Source organism: Vidua macroura, chromosome 10, assembly GCF_024509145.1.
Source record: "Vidua macroura isolate BioBank_ID:100142 chromosome 10, ASM2450914v1, whole genome shotgun sequence".
In the NCBI taxonomy this organism is placed as follows: Eukaryota; Metazoa; Chordata; class Aves; order Passeriformes; family Viduidae; genus Vidua; species Vidua macroura.
Genome location: NC_071580.1, coordinates 16,695,363 through 16,715,148, shown reverse-complemented (window position 1 = coordinate 16,715,148; position 19,786 = coordinate 16,695,363). Strand labels below are relative to the sequence as shown.

The following is a 19,786-nucleotide window of genomic DNA, read 5'->3' as shown; positions in this document are numbered from 1 at the left end:
TTTCCTCTAGTTATGAAGCAAAATTCCCTTTCTATGGGGATGTTTCTAGACCTGAGTAAAAAGTGTAAGGATGCTATCAGCCCTTCCCTTCCTAGAGACAGCCTCATCCACTACTGCAGCAGCTTTGCAGCCCCTTTAGTTTCATCACTTTCTCTGCACTGAACTCTACTCCCTGACCAGCTCCCAGTCCTTCAGGCCATTTTAACTAGCAAAATATAGTTGCTCATATGGAGCAAGTACTTTTGTCATTCTTTGAAGATCTGTTCTCCTCATTTGGCTTGTCTCATTGACATTTCTCCCTGGCCAGTTCTTCTGGGTTTTGTATGGTGTAGGCTGGCAGAAAAGGGTCTCAGTTGTCCAAAAGCAAGGTGAGGGCTTGTGGCTTGTGTTTGCAGGCTTGAGTGGGTTATTGCACCCATCCTTCTCACCTTCCTGTTGGCGATGGCTAAATGAGATGTATCCTCTCACTAATTGCTGCAGTGTGCAATCAGGCCTCATTGACGTGCTGGGCTTTACAACAGTTTGTTATAAATCTTCAAAGGCAATGGAATGGTTTATTGTGCTGTAATCTATCCTAAAAGAAACACACCTAGAAAGTATTTTCAAGTACTTTCAAGAAACACTTTGTTGACAGGGTAGGAGCAACACAAGAAAAAACTGAAAAGACAAGGATTACTTGACTTTGAAAAAAAAGTAAACATGATTTATCATGATTCCATGACACTTCTTTGAGCTGAAACTAATGAATAAAAAGTTATTGAGGCTGTGGATTTTGATGCTTTTTACACTATATCCTAGGACCATGAGTTCCAATAATGATGTTAATACTAAGTATGTCTTTTTATGTATTATGCACAAAAGTGCTTTATAAAACATTGGGAAAATAGACAGTTGTTTGATACTTTCTGCTAAGTAATACTTTACATCATGCTTCCACAAGTAGTTTTCTCCTTAGAAAACAAGCAGTTTTCTCCTTTTGCTAAAACACAGCTTATCAAGCTTTGATTTTATTTTTAGATTATAGAAATCTATTTTTAAAGCATAGTTATTATCCAAAAACTTACCATCTTGGCCTGGAGAGTATGTGTAGCAAAAGTGATTTGATTTTCAGACTGAGTTGCCTGAACTGTATTTCACGCATTATAAGATGCATTAACACATACTAATAGAAAAAAACTTGGCCTTGAACATGCTCTGTTTAAACATATAGAAATCCACAGGCTGAGGTTCTTCACTTACCACATACAATAGCCAACACAGAATTGAAGACATTTCTTTGTAATAATTAATTAAATTACCTGGGACATAACACAGGCATTATTTTAACATTTCATTTAATACTTCCTTGGGCTTTCTATAGCTGGGTAAACCTTAACCGTGATTTGCGCTTGGATCAATGAAGCACTTCCATAAATAATAAACTTGTTTATTCTCAGTGGTAGTATCACACTCCTGTCCCATGGTATTACAGTGAAATAGAACCTTCAAGATAATGATCATGCTTTTATTCCTACCACAGAAAACGATGACTTATTTGGCTCTGGCCACCTTGTAAACATTCTAGTGCATAGGAATCAAGCAGAGAAATGGGTAAGACATCTTTATTGTTTATACATACAGTGATATTTACTATATGCGGTTGCCCAAACTAGCAACATACAATTTGATCTAGGAATGGATATAAGTTCTCAGGCTCAGCCTCAAGAATAAACAAAATGGCAAAACAGAAACTAAGGAAATTATCAGAGACTGAATATTCTGAAGTAATTCCGACTTGTTTTACTTGCTGTCTGGCTTAAATCATCAGATCATCTTTCTCTATCTGAATGGCAATTTTGGTTTTGGAGTACTGCTTTTGCAGATGAGTTTTGTGAGGGAATGGCAGTCGCTACAAAAAAGTCAGCAGTTTCATGGTGTGGTATCTATAACACTGTGATTATTTCCAAACAAAGAAATTTTGAATACCGTTCTTGTGCTGGCATTGAGACCCATGTCAGCAGATCTAAATACAAACTCTGGGTTTGTTTGTGAACTCAAGCACCTGATGTACTAAGGTGGGCCTGTATCAAAACACAGTGAGTAAGGATATTTGATCCTGGTGTAGGTCAAACATGTTGCATGCTCCTGTACCATTGCTGGGCTTTGTGAAACACAATACAAAGTCATATCTGAGCATTACACCTCCCAAAACCATGTCATTGCATTGTCACTGCACTCATGGTCACTCTCTAGGACACACAAAAGGCAAACATGGTTTTATGCCTTTCCTCAGTAGATGAGTTGAGAGTAGAATAGAAGAGAGTTTGCTCTTTTGAACAGATGAATTTTATAGCCAGTCCAGAGAGAGAACAAATGTCCTCCTATATGGAATATTGCCAGTTTGAATTGTGATGAAAGGATTAATATCTTTGGACCTGAGCCCTGAAAATGCTTGATTTAATACTATGTCTTTTACAGTTTATCCTGCCAGCCCATGTTTTCCAGTGTCACCATGTGTTTATATACAGGGTTATCCAAAAGGATGCCCACGACTCGTGTAGGTCATGTTGTTGTAGTGATGTATTCCCAGTGCCAAACTGGACAGCCATTTCCCCTAAAACCTGCATCTGTCATCAGCTTGTATCAGATTCCCTCCAGTGTGTTTGGACTGTGCTTTAGGCTACATATCTTTTAAGTAGCTATTGGTAATTCCAAGACCTACAATCTCCACTTCAACCAGGCTTTGATTCCAAGGCCTCTGTGCTGTCGGAGCTGGAAGCCATATCCAGCATGGACAATGATTTCTGCAGGGAATGTGCTGCCTTCTAAAAGACCACATGGTTAATCTCTGACAAGTGTTATTTGTGAAAGAGAGGCCTCTGACTGTCACATCTCACATCTGACTTTTGATAGCTTCACTCTTCATTTCCAGCTAAGGAGTTTCTGTTGTTTAGCCCTTTCTCAAAGTGGTCTGGAAACAGGCTGAGGATGGGCACTGAGGAGTCTCTTCTTGTATAGCTTCTCCTCACCTGCCATGATGAGGTGAAAGGTGCTGCTGCTACCAGCTCGCCTCTGTGTTTTTAGTCCCCCACAAATGACACCTGTAACATGTCAGGCTGCTGGGAAAATATTACAAACAAAATTCAGTCCCAAGAGCTCCTCTTATTTTATTAGATAAGCTATGCTAAATTTGGTTTTGGGGAGGTTTTTGTTAATTTGTTTGTTTTTTGTGTACCTCTTCACTGGCAGAGCATGAGATAAGAAAAAAAGTAATTGGCTTAGGTTAAACACAACTTAGCAAAGAACCAAAACATCAACACCATTCTAATTCCGAATCCAAAACACAGCTTTGTAACAGCTACTGAGAAGAAATTAACTCCATCCCACCTGGAATCAGGACAGTGCACAGCAAAACAGATTTTGCATTGTTTTATTAGAAAGCATTGGACCATTCCCATTAAATGTACTGTACTAGGGATTTTACTGTTAACTGTGCATTGACACAGTATCTTGTGAGAGTGATCCAAATTTTAATGATTTTATTCTCTCCATCAACATGATGTATCATAATTGCTTTTTTGGATGAGTTACAAGCTGAGCGTAAATATTTAGTATTAATGAATTCAGGTTTATTATGTGGAAGTGTATCTGCAGTGCAGCAAATATGCATCCATCCATGAAGAATCTACTATGCTCAGGGCAGACTTCTCCCTTTCTTCCTCATCTTCCTCTTCCTGTTTATCTGGCTTGTGGAAAACAAAATAACTTGGTTTTCTCCATTTGTTACTGATCCCCTCAGCCTTGAACTTAACCATGTTTACTGGACACACTCTTGCATTCCTGTCTGTCATATCTTTTGTTGTGAATAGATTGTCCAAATACTTAAATCTGTTCACAGGTTGCTGGCCAAGGGCTATATCATATTGACAACATGAAGTATTTTATTTTATCTGTTTTTGTATTTATATTGTATTTTACAGACTTGCTTCTCCTGTTAGTGTGCTGGGGAACTTCGGACAGCAAGGTGGGAAATAATGTAATAGCAGCTGTATATAAGCCAGGAACATAGTCTGCTTTGCTTTCCAGGTCTGTGGCCTCACTGCAAACCCCTTTTGTGCTCTCAGGCCAAAGACTCGGTCTTCTCCTGAGAAAGTGCCATTGTCATTTGTGTCAAAAGAGAGTGCATTAGAGGGTCTTCATAGCCTCAACATCTCCTTCCTGAGTTGGTGTGTGGTGCCTTGTGGTGCCCCCCTCTCTGAGGGCTCTGAAGCTCTGCTCAGACCAGTGTTTCTGTGTATTTCAGAGGTGAAACTCAAAGCACACAGAGAAAAGCAGAAGTGTGACAAAGGGTGGTTCTGGTTTTGAGGTTGCAGCTTGGGAATCATGACATGTGAATTTAGGTGTTGGCTCAGCTGTTTGTTCTGCATCATCTGCCAACTTTTGAAATGGGGCAATAGCAGCTATCCAAGAGGAAATGGACAGGAGAAGCCAAGGTACTGTAAGTGCCTGAGACTATATCACTGTACCAGACAGCTGCCCATAGCTGGGTCCTGTGTACTCAGTGGGGCTTCTAAGTCCTTGTCCTCCTGGTGACCTGCAGCTCCACTTGTGGGCCTAGCTCTGCTTTGTCAAAGCAAGCTTTGTAGTGTGGCTTCTGCTTTCCCCTGTGCCCCTCATGCAGTCCTTTCTTTCCCCTTGTCCTAGATTAAGAGCAAGTGTTGTAAAATGTCAGAGGCAGCATACAGCTGCTGACAGCTGTGCTGGTGCTGAACATTTGCACAGAAGCTCCCTTGGTGTCTAACATGGAGTGCACAGGGTGACTGGTGGTTCTGCAGTAGCAGGGAGCATGCAGAAAGAAGGAGAAAGAACTGTGAAAAGATGAGGCAAAAATTAAGGGCTGAGAGAAATGACAAAGAGGGCAAAGAGTGGATATTTCTCTCCAAGAACTCCTCATGAATCCTTAGGTTTCCTGCTGCCTTCCCACATTTATAAGTGGACTGAACAGATGACAGTTTATATATATAAACCTAACGAGATGCTGCTAGTCTTCTGTGAAATTGGTTGGATACCTAGTGATAAGCTAATATTTAGTAGCAGTTTTCCCTCTCATGACAGTATGAGTCCTAAATATCCAGTTTTATTCGGTGTCTTTTGTAATAAGGGAGATGACATTCTCATTAAGGCATGACTGGGCTAGAGCCAGGCTCCCTCTGCTCAGGCTGGCTGGTGTGACAAGATGCTCCTGGGCTGTTACAGCTCTTGTGGAAACCAGAGCCTCCTGGGGGCTGGCTGCAATGGTGCTGCCTGCTGGATATGTGCACACTGGTCCTGCCTCAGGAAATGAGAAAAAATCAATGCAGAGGAACAGGAAAAAGGCTGCTGAGACCATCTTGTTCTGGCAGCAGTGGCTGGCCAGGGGCTTAGTGTGCATCTCTCAATCCAGAGCCTCTGCTGGCCTGTGGCTTTAAAGTTTTCTAGGGCTCTGCAGCAGTCTGTAATTGCTCTGTGTCTGAGCTGACCTGGCCTGTGGTTAATCATTTACACATATTCCACAGACTTGCCTAGAAAATGGTAGGCATTTTCAGAGAGCAGGATAACTACTTCTCTAATGCTAGCAATAAAATTGCCATTTATATGAAAAGGCCCAGAGTGCTTAAAATTGAGTTGGATGTAGTAGTAGATGAGGCATTGCTTAATTTTCTCTTGCCCCTTCAATATCACAGTCAATTTTTGCTGCTGTTTTTAATAATAAATTGAAGAAAATGTGCATGCTATAAACCTTTTAGCTATGATTAAACCCCTAGAATTTTGTTTCTTTTTTCCTTTGCATTAAATGAAGTCTTAGTAAAGAAACAATTTTAAAATAAGGTGGAGATAAGTAATAAGGCTTGTTCTGAACAGTTTGGGGGCTCAGATGTTACCTGATGGAAGGCCTCTATCATCTAATATATTGTAATTTACTTAACACTGCTAATATTTTATAGCCATACTGCAGTGCAGTAAGAACTCTACAGTCATTCTGTAGGGAACTCAGCCCTAAAATTGCATATGAAAATTGTGTGCTGCTGGAGCTTGCTGTGGGTTCAACTTACTGATCCACTCAGTGGTTTTATTAGCAATTTAAACTAAAAACACCTGTTTGGAAATTTTCAAGCTATTTTGGAGAATTCCAAAGTGGGTTTTCATTGTGAAAGTGTCATCAGAACAAGCTTGTGTTGCTAATTGCCATATATTCCTCTCATATGTCTTACAGAGAAATGCCTTAAATTGTTTTGCCCATTGACCTCCTAGTCACTTTAAGCCCCAGTGGAGGCTTGCTTCTTTGAGGGTCTAGATTTATTTATTTTTTGTTTAGCTTTCTAAGTATGAAGTTAAAACTTTAAAGATGAATTTTCCTTTGCCTTAACACAACAAAATACAGTCTATCAAATACATCACTGCAAACTCATGTTAATAATCTGAGCTTTCAGACTCACTCAGCCTGAAAAGAAATTGAAACATACTAGAATTAGGTTCTTGCGGGAACATTTTCTACCACAGGAGTTCTAATGAGCAGGTAACAGATGGACTGGGCAAGGACCTGAATAATAATAAAACACATTAGGGATGGAAGCTAGCAAAATGACAGAAAGTGCAGCAAAACAAAAAGGAACAACAACGGTCATTATTCTCAAAGAATACCAATGGAATTATAAAACCGCATATTGGGATATTGTCATTGGAAGCAACACTAGCTGAGATTGAAGTTTTCTGCATGAGACTGTGTGAGCAGTACACGTGTGTATAACTATCTCTAAAGGAAGTTTTGAGGAGCTTGAATCTCAAGACCTTTGGTTTCTGGGTGATTTAGGCTCTGTTTTGACTCTCAGGTACCTTGCACTTTGCAGTTAAAAAGCAGGACAGAGACTTGTCTGGCTCACATTCTTCCTGGACACAAGAAGCACAGGGCACAGAGTGCTGCTTTCCAGGGACTGTCTTAGACACTTGTCCAGCCATTCATAGTCACTGTAGTCACTGAGTGACTTGACTTGGGAGGAAAAAAGCTGACCTTGGTTTATTTCCGTAGAAAACAGAGCAGTTTATTTATACTCCTCTCTGGCTCTGTAGTCCTGACAAAGCACAATGGGACAGATCTGAGCCTGGCTTTGACAAACCACGCGAGGAGACTGTCCATGGAAATGGGACAGAAGGGACTGGGGACTCCTGCTCAGGTTTCTTAGCTTTGTAGTGGCTTCTTTCATACTTAATACACAATGGTTTGAGTATCTGCTTTCAAAAACAAAATGCAACTGATTTGCTCAGCTTAGATGTCTTTCTACTAATCTACATCTTTAACAGTTTTGTGACTTTGCAATCCAAGTCTTCCCAGCTGAAATAGCTTCAGTTCATATTCTCACAAGCAATGGAAGTGGAAGTGATATTGATGTCTTTTTAAAAGGGATGTTTAGTGCTCTCATTGTACATCAGTATTAATATGGACATACAGCCTTTAATTTCCTGTCTGCATTCCTGTTTCATTTAATAATTTAAAAAATATTAATCCATAGACTTTCTTTTTTCTTTCCAGTTCATTAGCTAAATTTAATGTTTATCTCATGAGAGTGAAGAATGTAGGGAAATAGTTAATTTCTACTTGTTATGCTACTTCTGGTGGAAATATATAACAGACTTAGGAATGCATCTGGTTTTCCTTTTTTTGCTATGCACTACTGAATTCTGCTGAAAGTGAGGAATAAAATCAGTGCTGTTAATTTGCCTGTAATTTGAAGCAATCCATTTTCTCTTAGCCTGAAATTCAGAATATTTCCCAATCCCACTGTGTTCAGAACATGAAGGAAACACTCATCTGTTCAGTCCTAAAAAAGAAAATTCAAATGTGGCTTTGACATGTCTCTTTGCTGATGTGGGCTTCCTCTGACACACACTGATTGCCTGTCATACTCTTTAAATCAAAGCTATAGATTTGCATGCTCCATACTACCCCTTCTAAAAAGGGATCTAATTGTTTCTGTATGCAGCTTGAAGGGCAGTAAACACAGATTAGTAAGTATATGCATAAATAACTCCAATGTATTATGAAAGCTTATACTTTGAATTTATTTTTATCTGCATTTTATCTGCATTTCAAGAATTATAGATGCTAGCATCTAGGAGATGACCCAATTTTGTCACTGTCAGAGGAGGGAATTTCTCCTTAGGAGATATTTCTTTCCTTGATACTATTCTTTTGTGAGCCCTCTTGAAGCTGTTCTGGGTCTTGAATCAAAGCTATCCTAATTTTACTGGATGCACCTATGAAATATCCCTTTTTTAATATCTGAGAGTGGATTAAAAGTGTCAGCTTGGATCACTCACATCTGTGAAACTCCGTAGTTTTGACTTCCCAAGTTTTTTCTGGTGTCCTACAACCTTGAATTGCATTTAGCTTTCCATTCCAGAATCCAATAGCAGGACTATAAAAAAGCCTTGACTCTCATTTTAAGTATGTTGTGGATATAAGGCAAAATTAAAAATATGGCAACACATCATATTTAACTGTTTAACTCAAAACCCACCATAGGAAATATGCTGATTTTACCCTTTTCCTCCACAAAGTTTCTAGAAGTCACTTTAGAGCTGCAATAATGTAATTGTGCTGCATCTGTCTTTTCTTACCTGTAATCATCTACTTTTGTTGTAAAGCAGTGTATCCATTGGTTAAATAATTAGGTGCTGCTAGGTCTTATTTAACTACTGTTATCTTTCACTTCTTACTGAGGTAAAAATAAAATAGAGATTCTGGAGACCAGAATAATGAGCTGTTCACCACCAGGAACATTAACATTTCTGTGTGCCATTCTAGGTAGGGTACAAAATCATTTCACATGCAAATTCACAGTAGTGTGTGTGTGAAGCCCAGTAAGGTTCATCCTTCCTAGCACTGAGGATATGGTTAGTGGAGAACATGGTGGTGGTGTGCTGGGTTGATGGTTGTATTTGGTGATCTTAAAAATCTTTTCCAGCTTTAATGATTCAGTGATTCTATTTCTTAAAGCTCAGTAGCTCATCACTACATTTATTAAGTGGGTGAAAGTGCCTATTAAAAGATATGTTGTCATGAGCTCTGTAGGACTTGAAAGTCTAGTGTTCCAGTCCTGTACATAATGACCCAAAATCTTTGAATTGAGGCTGCTCTGGTTTAAAATTTGTATCATGAGACCACCTTGAAGGAAGTTTTGTCTTAGCATCTGAAAATTAAAAACTCTGGGCTGGCTGGTGCAGTAAGGACAGAGCAACAGGCTTCTGTGTCCTGTGTGGGTACTGGGCCACAGGGCAGGGAATCACATATTCTGGAGCAGAGAACAGTATTTTCTTGGGTTTAAAAATACATAAACAATTAAAAAGCATAGCATAGCTCTTCTGAGGGACAGAGACATCTCCTGTGTGCAGCCTGCTGTGCAGATAACTGATTTGGACTTCAGTGCTGGGAACTCACACACAAATTGTCTCTGAGCTTCTTCCCCTTTCAGTTGTTTTAAAGCAGGCTGCTGCCTGCCATGTAGCTTTGGGAGAGGGAAATCCAGTTCATGGTATGTTGGGGTTATTGTTCCTACATAGAAGATTTTTCAAAGGGGTTTAAGCAGCCTGGAAATGTATATGCACTACAGCTTATTACCAGCAGCTTTGCAGATTTTAACAATAATTCTTAGAGCAAAGGAAAGCAACAGGACAATATTTTTGGTTTGCCATGTTTACACAAATTTAGGTCCAGACTTTGTGTGACCCTGGCTGCCACAGCTCACAACCTCAGTGCACACACAGCATTATTTCTTCAAGCTGTGAGACACTTGAAATATAACATTCAATAAATGACAGCTCTGAAGAGTTGCCTGAGGAATAAAGGGAATTTACATACTTTCAGTGTGAACAGCACAGAGCTGATCACCTCTCATGCAGGGAACTAAACTAGTACATCCCCCACTTAATTTACCATTACACCATTAAATGCAGGTTACAAGGGTGTTGCTCTTTGTTTTAATGTTTTAGTTCTCTAACAAATCCTCACGCAGACTTTCACAGCTTGGAAAACAAGCTGTTGCTTTAGCAAAATTCCATTTTACTGCGGCTTCATAGCTTGTAGTGATGACCCTTTGGGCAGTGTAAGTACATGTCCCTCAAGGAGCATTTAAGCACCATCTTCCTTCACTGTCAGAGCTTGTTGGATGTAGTTTTTGCTCAAAAAATTTGGGAAAAAGCTACTCTTGCAGGAGAAAAAAAAGCACAACACAGCAGTGCCCAAAATTATCTGACCATCTCCATTTGCAAAAGTAATTCTGAGAGTGATGAAAATTAGCATGTGCTGATTTCTGGCAGCTTTGGAAGTTCATTGGCAGCTTTTATTGTAGCCAGTTGTCTGTGGTATTAAATTCCTGTAGACATAAAGACCTTTTAGTAGTCTGCTGGAGCTCCTGAGTCTGGCCCATTAGATCTGTGCATGGATACAGAGGAGAAAAGAGTTTCTGTGCTTTGCATTTGGACAGTTCACCTTGATTTCTAAAGGGAATGGAGATGCAATGAATGTGTTGGAAGACCTCAGTGTGGAAAAGGTTCAGGGTTGTGCTGGGTACGTGCATGAGTGAGGACAGATGTGTGTTTGCTGGCTGGCCTCTGTCAGTGTCCTGACTCAAATCACTAGGTCCTGACCACCTATATGCCCACTACACTTGCTTGTCACATGCTCTGATGTGCAATATTAAATTAACTGTGTTTCTGAAAATAAAATGTCCTTTTTAATTTATTTCTATGAACAAATAAGTAGCTTCTGACAACCCTGGCTAAGAAACTGACATCCATCAAGACTAGGAAAGAGTTTTTTATATTATTATTTCTAAATTTAGATGTGAAGCACATTGATATTCTGTTGTGGCAATAATGATCATTTTATTACACATAGAAAAGTGACATAAGCAGAGAAATCTTCATGAGAACTTTGTACCTTAGTGAAAAAACCTCTCCAGGCTCTCAGAAGAGCTGTTGATACTGATGTATGGGATTTAATGTAGCTTTATTTAGCAGATTGAGACTGTCCTGGGAGGAAGGAGGGAGGGACACCAATATACACATCTGTGGAGTGATTCCCTTTCTTCTTTCCTGGGTTTATTACACCAACCAAAAATATTTCACTTGGTTTTTTGAGTGTGTTTCATTTCGCAAAGCAGAGATTCTCACTGCTGGCCACTTAAAATACAAAGTAGTGAAACCTTTCCTTCAGACATCAGAAGGAACAGAGAGATGGTGATAATAGCACAAGGGTAGTAATTCTAGTTGTAAAGTCAAGGTGATGGGCTTGGGCAGGGCTCTTCCAGGAAGAAAAGGATTTTCTGGTGAAGACTTTGATAGGTACCACAACCTATGACAACAAAGTGATGTATCCAGCAGAACATTTATGTAGCTGGGCTGGGTAAACTGCAGACAAGTTACTTTTTTTTTTGTTTTCTGTGCAAAGACCAGTCCAGCACCCAGAGTCCTTGTAAGTGGGAAAAATACCCAAATAAGCCTTCCAGTGTTTGTAAAAACTTGCACTGTATATACTGTGCATTCCCCTAAAATGAAAATTTCAATATACAATTTGTAGGTTACATTTGATTTAGTCCTATTGAAATTGCTAATGTGCAGATGTTATTTTAGTAGCTACCAACTGACCCTGAATGTCAATGAAAGCAGTGCCTAAAATTGTACCCAAGATATTTGGATAAGTGCCTGATCAAAAGAATATAAGCTTCCAAATTTTGTCATGTGCTGAGATGTCTGTAGGCAAAAATGCCCTATATGAATATAATATCTGGAGTGGTGGCTGTTGCATAAAACTGTCCTTTCAGTGGGACCTGCATCCCTGTCACATCCCTGATGTAACTGTGCTGCTGAAACCTTCTCCCGTTATGCCAGGAAGTGCCTCTCCCCTTCTCACCTACTTACAGGGCCTTTGGAAAAGAAAATGAAGAGGCAGATCAGCTCAGGGAACGTATTTTGAACTGCAAATTGTGAATGACAATACTACCAGAAGAATAATGTGAATAACTAGACCTTCAGGTCACTAGGTGTATAAAAAATAATCTGTATGTTTTGTGATGGATCATGCTAAAGTGCAATTCATCAGGGATTTTCCTCCAAACTGAAATGCTGCTCTTCCTGTTCACTGCCATTCAGGAGTAAAGAGTGTTTTCAGAGTCCTTTCTCTTTGGAACTGGATACCACAGGAAGCATTTATTTACAACCATAATTTCCTTGTCAATCCAATTTAAGCTTGGATTAAAAAAAAAAAAAAAAAAAAAAAAAGTAGTGTCATGTTTGCTTGAGGGACTGAGAAGAGCATCTGTACAATCAGCATTTGAAATAAACCTGAATTTGCAAAGGCTAGACCCAGTGTAACATCTCAGGCCACAGAGAGCACTTGGTTTACAGGTGTCTGTCTTAGAGTTTCAGCACATTTCTTTATTTTCTTCAGGTTTCAACTTTTCACAGCATTTGATCCACAAAAAGGTTTTTTTACTCTGTACAGATTTCTTTTTTCCATTGAAATTTTGAGTCAAAACTGAAGAAACATTTTCTTCCAGAAATGCCCAAGAAGTATTTTGTATGCTAATTTATTCCCGTATCTCATTGAAATATTTACTTAGCTGCAGTTGCTCAGGCTGAGAGGAGTCTGTGCCATGTGGTTTTCCAGTGAATGTGATAAAAACACAGCCTTGGTCGAGCTCCACCTGTTTTTGACAGGATGCAAAACCCCACTCCATTAATGTGAACATGCATTTGCACTCAGTTTAAACATTGCATATGCTCCATGTCTAATTCTAGGTGACTCTGAACATATGAGCTTTCATTTGCTGGCTTTTAGCTGTGCATCCCCCAATGCAAAACTAAAAATAACTGTATCCATATAACAGCAGAGCACTTTTCAGTCCAGCCTCTTCAGTGTTGTGTATTCACAACCCACAGAGGTGCCTGGTCAGCAGGCACACGTGGGGCTGCAGCACTGGGGTCTCTGTGCCCCAGGTACAGCAGTGAGAGTTGGTCCTTCTGAGGAGAGCAGTGCCAGCCCTTTGGGGATGCTCAGCCCAATGCAGGCATCCTCAGTCCCTGGTTTAAGAGACAATCTGCTATAAATAGAAGCAGTGCCACTGGAAAATAGAACTAGTACCTGCACTTCTGTTCAGACTCATGAAACAATTTTGTTGAGTTCTCTGAGGATCAGAAAGGTCCTTACTCCTCAGTTACTCCTTTCCAAGCTGTCTAGCTTGTGTTAGATTTGCTACAAAAATAGCAAACAAAGATTTAAATTTACCAGAGTTTCTCATAAAGTGTTTTGGGCTTGTTTTGATTTTGCTTTTTTTTTTCCTTTTTCCCCAAAATTTCAACTCATGCTAGCATTTTCAATGTTTTGCATTATAAAAGTACTCATTGCAAAGCATACCAGATCATAATTTGAAATCAGATTTTCTGGCATCATATGGAAAACCTGCTGTGGACAGTATTGGTTAGTTTTGCTTTTATTATCCATTGTGCACTGCAGAGGGATTACAGCTGTCTTTTGGCTGCTCCCCAGGGATTCTGTTACTCTGACAGTGCAGCCACATGTAGTGTGGCAGTTCAGTTTCTTCTGGAGAATCTTCCGTGAGTCCTGTTGGGAATGGCAGACTCTCAAGAGGAGCACAGAGGGCTTAAAGAAATAACCCAGTATCAAAATAGGCAGTGGAGACACATCTGTGAGTGGTGTTGCTTACAAGAGATTCATGAGGCACGAGCAATTTCCACAAAGCTTCCTGGGTGTTTCAGTGCAATAATGTGGGTACTCAGAGTGGGATTGTCATTGCATGTCTGCAGGATCAAAACCTGGGCCTGTGGGTTTGACAGGTGGGATAAAAGAATAAATTTTATTTTGTAGCACTAATGTATTCTGTATATCCTGAGAGGCCTTACTTCTTAAGCAGCACCTGATCTCCTGCCTCAAAAGCAGAGGCATATGGTGAAGGGAAGGAATTTGATGTGCATAGACATATTGGCTGCTCATTTTAGGCAGCAGGTGCACAAAATGGCTCTAAATCTGATCTTTGTCATGACTCTTGTATGTTTTAGCCTATATCTAAAAGGATGGTAATATTACCCTCTGGATCTAGATTTAAGATCATGGTGAGTCATTTGGAGTATTTAATAAAAGTAATGTAGGAAAATAAAAGTGTGTCTGTTCTTTGGGAATAATAAGGGGGAACTCAGAAGTGTTATTAAAAAATTTGAGATAAATGTGTGTAATTTGCATGTTTAATTTTTGTGATAAAAATGGTATAGATTTGTGTAAAACCATATCTACAGTGTAGTTCCTGTATCCATGATTGTGATCCTGTCCTTATTTCTTCAGTATTGCATTTCATGGTCTGTTAAAATCATGTTTAGGGGGATAAAAATAGTATATCTTCTGTTGTTTTGGCATCCAACCTCTAATTTACAAATATAATTTATGCTAATCTTGAAAGTGCTTCTCAGATACAAAGTAAAATGTGTCATCTTTAGTATATGTGTGCATAATTTATTCTGATGGGAAATAGACATTTCAAAGCCATTTCAGCCCTTCATATGCAGAACATTTGATACGAGCAGGGCAGCTGGATGTTCACTGCTCTAAGAGCAAGGAAATGGTTAAAACAGCAGTAGCTGCTCTCTTAACCCAGAAAACATAAATACACCATAGGATAAACCATTGCTTGCACATTCAGGCCAGCTTGTATAAAATCCTTGAGTTAGGTATTTTTATTCCTTTTGTTTTGCTGATGATTAGTCATTTCTGCAGAAAATTCCTCCTATGTTATCAGTTAATTTTTTAGTGACTTCTGACTCAGATGGCTTCCCTGGTGGGTTAGAAGCGTGTCAGGGGGGATTAGCTCTGCGTGGGCTTGCAGCTCCCCGGAGGGAAGGAGCCTGGCCATCCATGTGCTTCACTTGCCCTGTAACTCATGGCTCTCCCCACTTCCTCAGAGGAGCCTGCAGAGACTCTCAGCTCAGTTTCTGCCAGCAAATGAACCAGTATCTGTGATGAATCTTCTTCAAGCACAAGAGGAGCGAGCAGCTGCTCTTGAAATGGTTTCTCTTGGCTACCTGGAATTCCAACACTTAGAAGGATGGTGACCTTCTGTGGTCCTGACTGGAATGTATCACAGCAAAGAAATTAAAATACCTTCAAAGATGACACATCCCCAGCAGAGCAAATCCCCCTTCCTCCTGCTTTGGAGGTCAAATCTCATAATCAGGTGAAGCTCCCTTTTTGAACTTGTGCCAGAAAAGCAGAAAATCCCATGTAAAGCAGCACAAGAAGAAAAAAGGAAATCATACAAAGATGAGGAGAACTATGAAGTGGTTCTTCATGCCTGAGGGATGAAAATAATCCAGTGTAAATTTAAACTGATAGGAGAATTTTTGCATGAAAACCAAGAACAAGAGTTGATAGATGGCTGGGAAGAAAATCTATTTCCAGGGTATTCTGACTTTATGGTCTCAGTCCAAGATTTCTACTCCTTACAGCTGCACTGAAGAATTTAATATTCCATTTTCTTTATAGTTAAACAGTGACACCAAATAAACCAGGAGTTTTCATACAACTATTAATTTTTTTCCAAGAATGAATTCAGTTTCTGTCTCAACCAAGTAATGAGACTGCACAGCAAATTAAAATTGTTCTTTGCAATATTAAATAGGAACAATGCAAACGAAAAAGACCACCCTGATGCAGATAGTCTCTGGATACTTTCTGTTTGCCATGTATTTTTCATCAATGTGATGAAAATTTATTTGTCTTAGTTTTCAAATTTAACAGCTTGAAAATATGTTCAGAGTCAACAGGAACATTATGACTCACGGCAAATCAAGGTAGACACGACCTTCCCCATGCTGTTTGCATTTAGAGTACTTTCTGTATTCATTTTTAATGTTTAGTCTTCCTCTGTTACTTTCACTCTTGTGATGTCTAATGAAATGAATAATATAAAAGACTTTCTCCTCTGTAGTTCTTCAAAGACGTTCTTCCATTATTCTGTGCTGTAGTCACATCAATACTCCAGTATCTGCTCGGTGGAAAAGATCAGAGCACCAGAAGTGAGCTGTGAAGTGTCCAGCCCTGCCATGAGCACAGCCTACATGCCAGCAGGCTGACACTGCTGTAGGAGCAGCAAGGCCAGTGTGGTTTAATGCTAGTCCAGTTCGGACCTCCAAAAACTCAGCTGACAGACAAAACCTGTATGGAGATGTAATGAGACTCATCGGATCCATCAGTCAGATCTCTTGTTCATATTTTAGAAATGAAAGCTGAAATCTGCTGTTACTGGTTTAAGACAGATCCAACAGTTTTGGTATTTGTTGTAATGATTTAATTCTGTCACTGTGTGGAAGAGGGAGAGGGATGGGATCTTGCTTCCCTTGCAGTGCACCCAAGGGGAGAGTGTGTAACCTGGTAGCACTCGATGGTGTGCGTGGGCCTGGTGAGCTGGGGTTGGAGAAGGCTGATAACGTGGTTCTGAAAGGAGAGATGGTTTACAACAATCTCCTTAAAGGTATCTGACACCAACCTTGGCATTGCCCCTTTCTCCCCACCTGTGGCACATCAGTCACTAGACCTGGGCAGACACTGAAGTGCATTTTCAGCACAAATTCAGCTTTGATGTGTTTAACGTGAGCAATCATATGACTAATCTTGTTGTTTTATAATCATGGCTCTCTTTGCAGACAAATGTCTTGCATTTTTAATGGTTATTTAATGCTGTACCTAATACTTTGTCAGAGAAGCATTTGATCCTGGCCAAGTTCAAATTGAAACTTCCCAGAGGAATAATACAAATCTGCATTTCCATATATATTAATAAACTATGTAATACTTACAGCAACTCACATAATACAGTTTTGAAATGAGATAGAGCTCATTATCAGTACAATGAGGAGTACAGAGTTTTACCTGGCAGAAATAATGGAGTGAGACCTACACAGTTCCTTTCTCTCTCACTGTCTCTGTAGTCATTGCTGCACAGCAAGTTATGTGTAAATCTTTGTCAGCTTGTTGTGCTGTAGTGGGACACACGCTAGCCCCAGCCAGTTCCTGTGGCTGTGAGCAGGAGGAGTATATAAATAAATCCTTTCATTCTGTCTGGGTTCATGATGTAACAACAGCGAGACTGTGCATTGCACAAGTCCAAATGGACTTTCAGGATGCTGCTACCTGAGGGCAGGGGATGCCACATTTGAAATCTGCCATCCTGCTTTTGATCTTGTGCTCTGGGTGCAAGTCTGGAGTTACTCCTTTCTCTTTAGACACAGGGGATTTTGGTCTGCATTGCTGAGGTGTGAACTTGGCATCCCACTGTGTGTTGTGCTGGTGTGAGCTGGTCAGACTCAGCTGGGAAACACCCGCTGCCCTGTACTGGGAATTGCTACCAGCATAAGGAACAAGCCTAAGCCTTTTGTGATCCTGGTCAGTGACCAGGGCCCAGGACCAAAGATTGGAGGCTAGTCTTCTTCAGCCTGTGGTTTGCAGAGCTTAACCTGCAGCTGATGTTGGCTCCTACATTCAAAGACAAATGGATCCTCTTTTAAATGTGGCTGAAAACAGGGAAATGGTGCCCTGCTGTTTTTGCCTGGTAGATGAGCAGAGGACGTAGGATAGCAAGATCAGATCTATTCCAGCTGTGATGCTGCACAGCAGCAAGTTCTGCTCCCATCTGTACCCACAACCTCTCTCTCACCTGTCTGTAGGCTCTTTGGAAGTAGGAAGTAGGTGAGTGTTTCATCGACGTTGAAATTCAGTGAGGAATGAAAAAATTAAGAAAGGTGGGGTGAGGGAAAGGATTTGATTTAATTGTTTAATGAGACGGTGCATTTAGACAACAGGAGTACATTTTGTAAGTTTTAATTTCTGGAAAACAAGATGCAGCAGTTTGGCAAAAAAACCCCTCATGTTTCATATAAATGCAGTTCTGTGTATTCTTAGGAAAAGGGTGAAATATATCACCTCAGAGGGATTTGTGCATGGATATCCAGCTTGCCATAAGAACTCGGCTTATAGTGGATGGTTCAAACATCTTCATGCAGCAGTGAAGTAAATGCAGTAATTAAATAGTGTAAACTGTTAAGAATTGTAACAATGGAGACATGGCAAACTGAATTTTTCTTTGCTAAATGTGATTATCCAATGGACATAAGCAAGGAAGCAGACTCCCCACCTGCATTCTTCAGCATGTTTGGATAGTAATCTTCCTTAAATAATATGACAGACTTGTTCTGTAGTCCAGTGTTAGAGAATTATATTATTTTCAGAACAATTTATGGAAGATTAGTAGAGGCATAGTTAATCATTCAAACTAACTATAGGTTTTTTAGAAATATTCAAATTAATGAGCTCTACCTCTTGATCTTTCTGGCTGCAAATCCCTTTGGCATTGATGCCAATTAGGATTTAGTAACAACTTGGCTATGAGCATGGACTAGAGTGTGTGGCAGGCGTGTGTGCACGCGTTTACATATGTGGGTTGGTGTCAGTGCCCCTGGAAAGTGACACACAGTCAGTTCTGTTCTGTTGTTAACCAGTTTTGAAAGTGGACACTTCCACTTGGAGAGGAAATGGAATAAAAATGCAGGGAGAGTAATAAGCAAACAAAGGTTCTGCTTTATCATGCACAAAGCTGTATATTGCTCATTGCCAGTCTGATGCCTTTAGGACAATTATATACAGCTTATGTTTTACCTACAGTGAAGATAGGGTGGAAATGAGGTGATCTTGCTTATTCTTCACACTTTTGAGAAATGTTCTTGTCTTTAAAAAAGAAAATATGTTCCAGCACCAAATAAACTTCATCAGACCAAGGCAACATCAAGTAAGAAACTTTCAGAGAAGCACTTACCCAGCTTAGAGCTTTACTTTGTGTGAAGGGGAAACAGGAGCTAATTAGAGCTTTCTGATGCTTCACAGTTCTTGTGCTGACATTTCTATGTGCCCACAGTGGTACCATTTCAAACCTCCTTGCAAACAGGCCCACGTTGACCTGTGTGTGTTGCTGAGTTTCTTTGCATAGTCACTGACTTGCCTGAACTGAAATGTGCTGCTGGTTTGCAGTTTAAAACAGTAAAAGTTTTAAACTTTTAAAGTCTTAAAAACAGTAAGAGCTGTTTTTCAGAACTGATAAGCATGAGTGGAACAGGAATAATATCAAGTTCTCAGTCATGCCACCCACAGAAAAATGCAGTGTTCAGTATGGTAGCACTTGTTTCAACTGAGCTTTCCTTCTTCTTTACCTGTGTTTCTAAATGGCTGGAGGTTATTTTCTTCCTGGTGTCCCACAGTTCATGGTCTTTTCATCTCCTAAACTTGTAATTTACTATCTGAAGCTGCTTGTGTTGCAGATTTATGTGGATTTGATGTGATGTTGAGTTTCCTATATCCAAGTAATTTTTAGAACATTTTTTCTCTACCGTTTTTTAGTCTCAAGGGAAAAGATTGAGCCTTGTTTCCCAAGCTACATGAGCATCTGTAGTCAAAGATGAGTGTCAGGGAGTATGGATCAATACACCCTTGTTGCATTTCTAAAGTGTTATTCTTTGCCCTATTCACAGTCTCCTGTTTTCCTGAAAACTCAGTTCTGACTTTCAATGTTTGAAATTTGTTCTATAGAAAATTTCTAGTTACAATGGTATGAAACCTGGCAAAAGCTTTCCTTGATTTCTTCTTATAAAATTCTGAGTGCATAGCAGTGTATCTGTGTCTCAGTTGTTGGCAGCTTATGTTGAAAACTAGACTTTT

General features: G+C 39.8%; 1 protein-coding gene across 1 annotated transcript in view; it reads left to right on the top strand.

Annotated features, from left to right (window-relative positions):
- The window catches only part of NYAP2 (neuronal tyrosine-phosphorylated phosphoinositide-3-kinase adaptor 2), a 123,957-nt gene that overhangs the window by 33,543 nt on the left and 70,628 nt on the right, over positions 1-19,786 (top strand). The window lies entirely within an intron of this gene.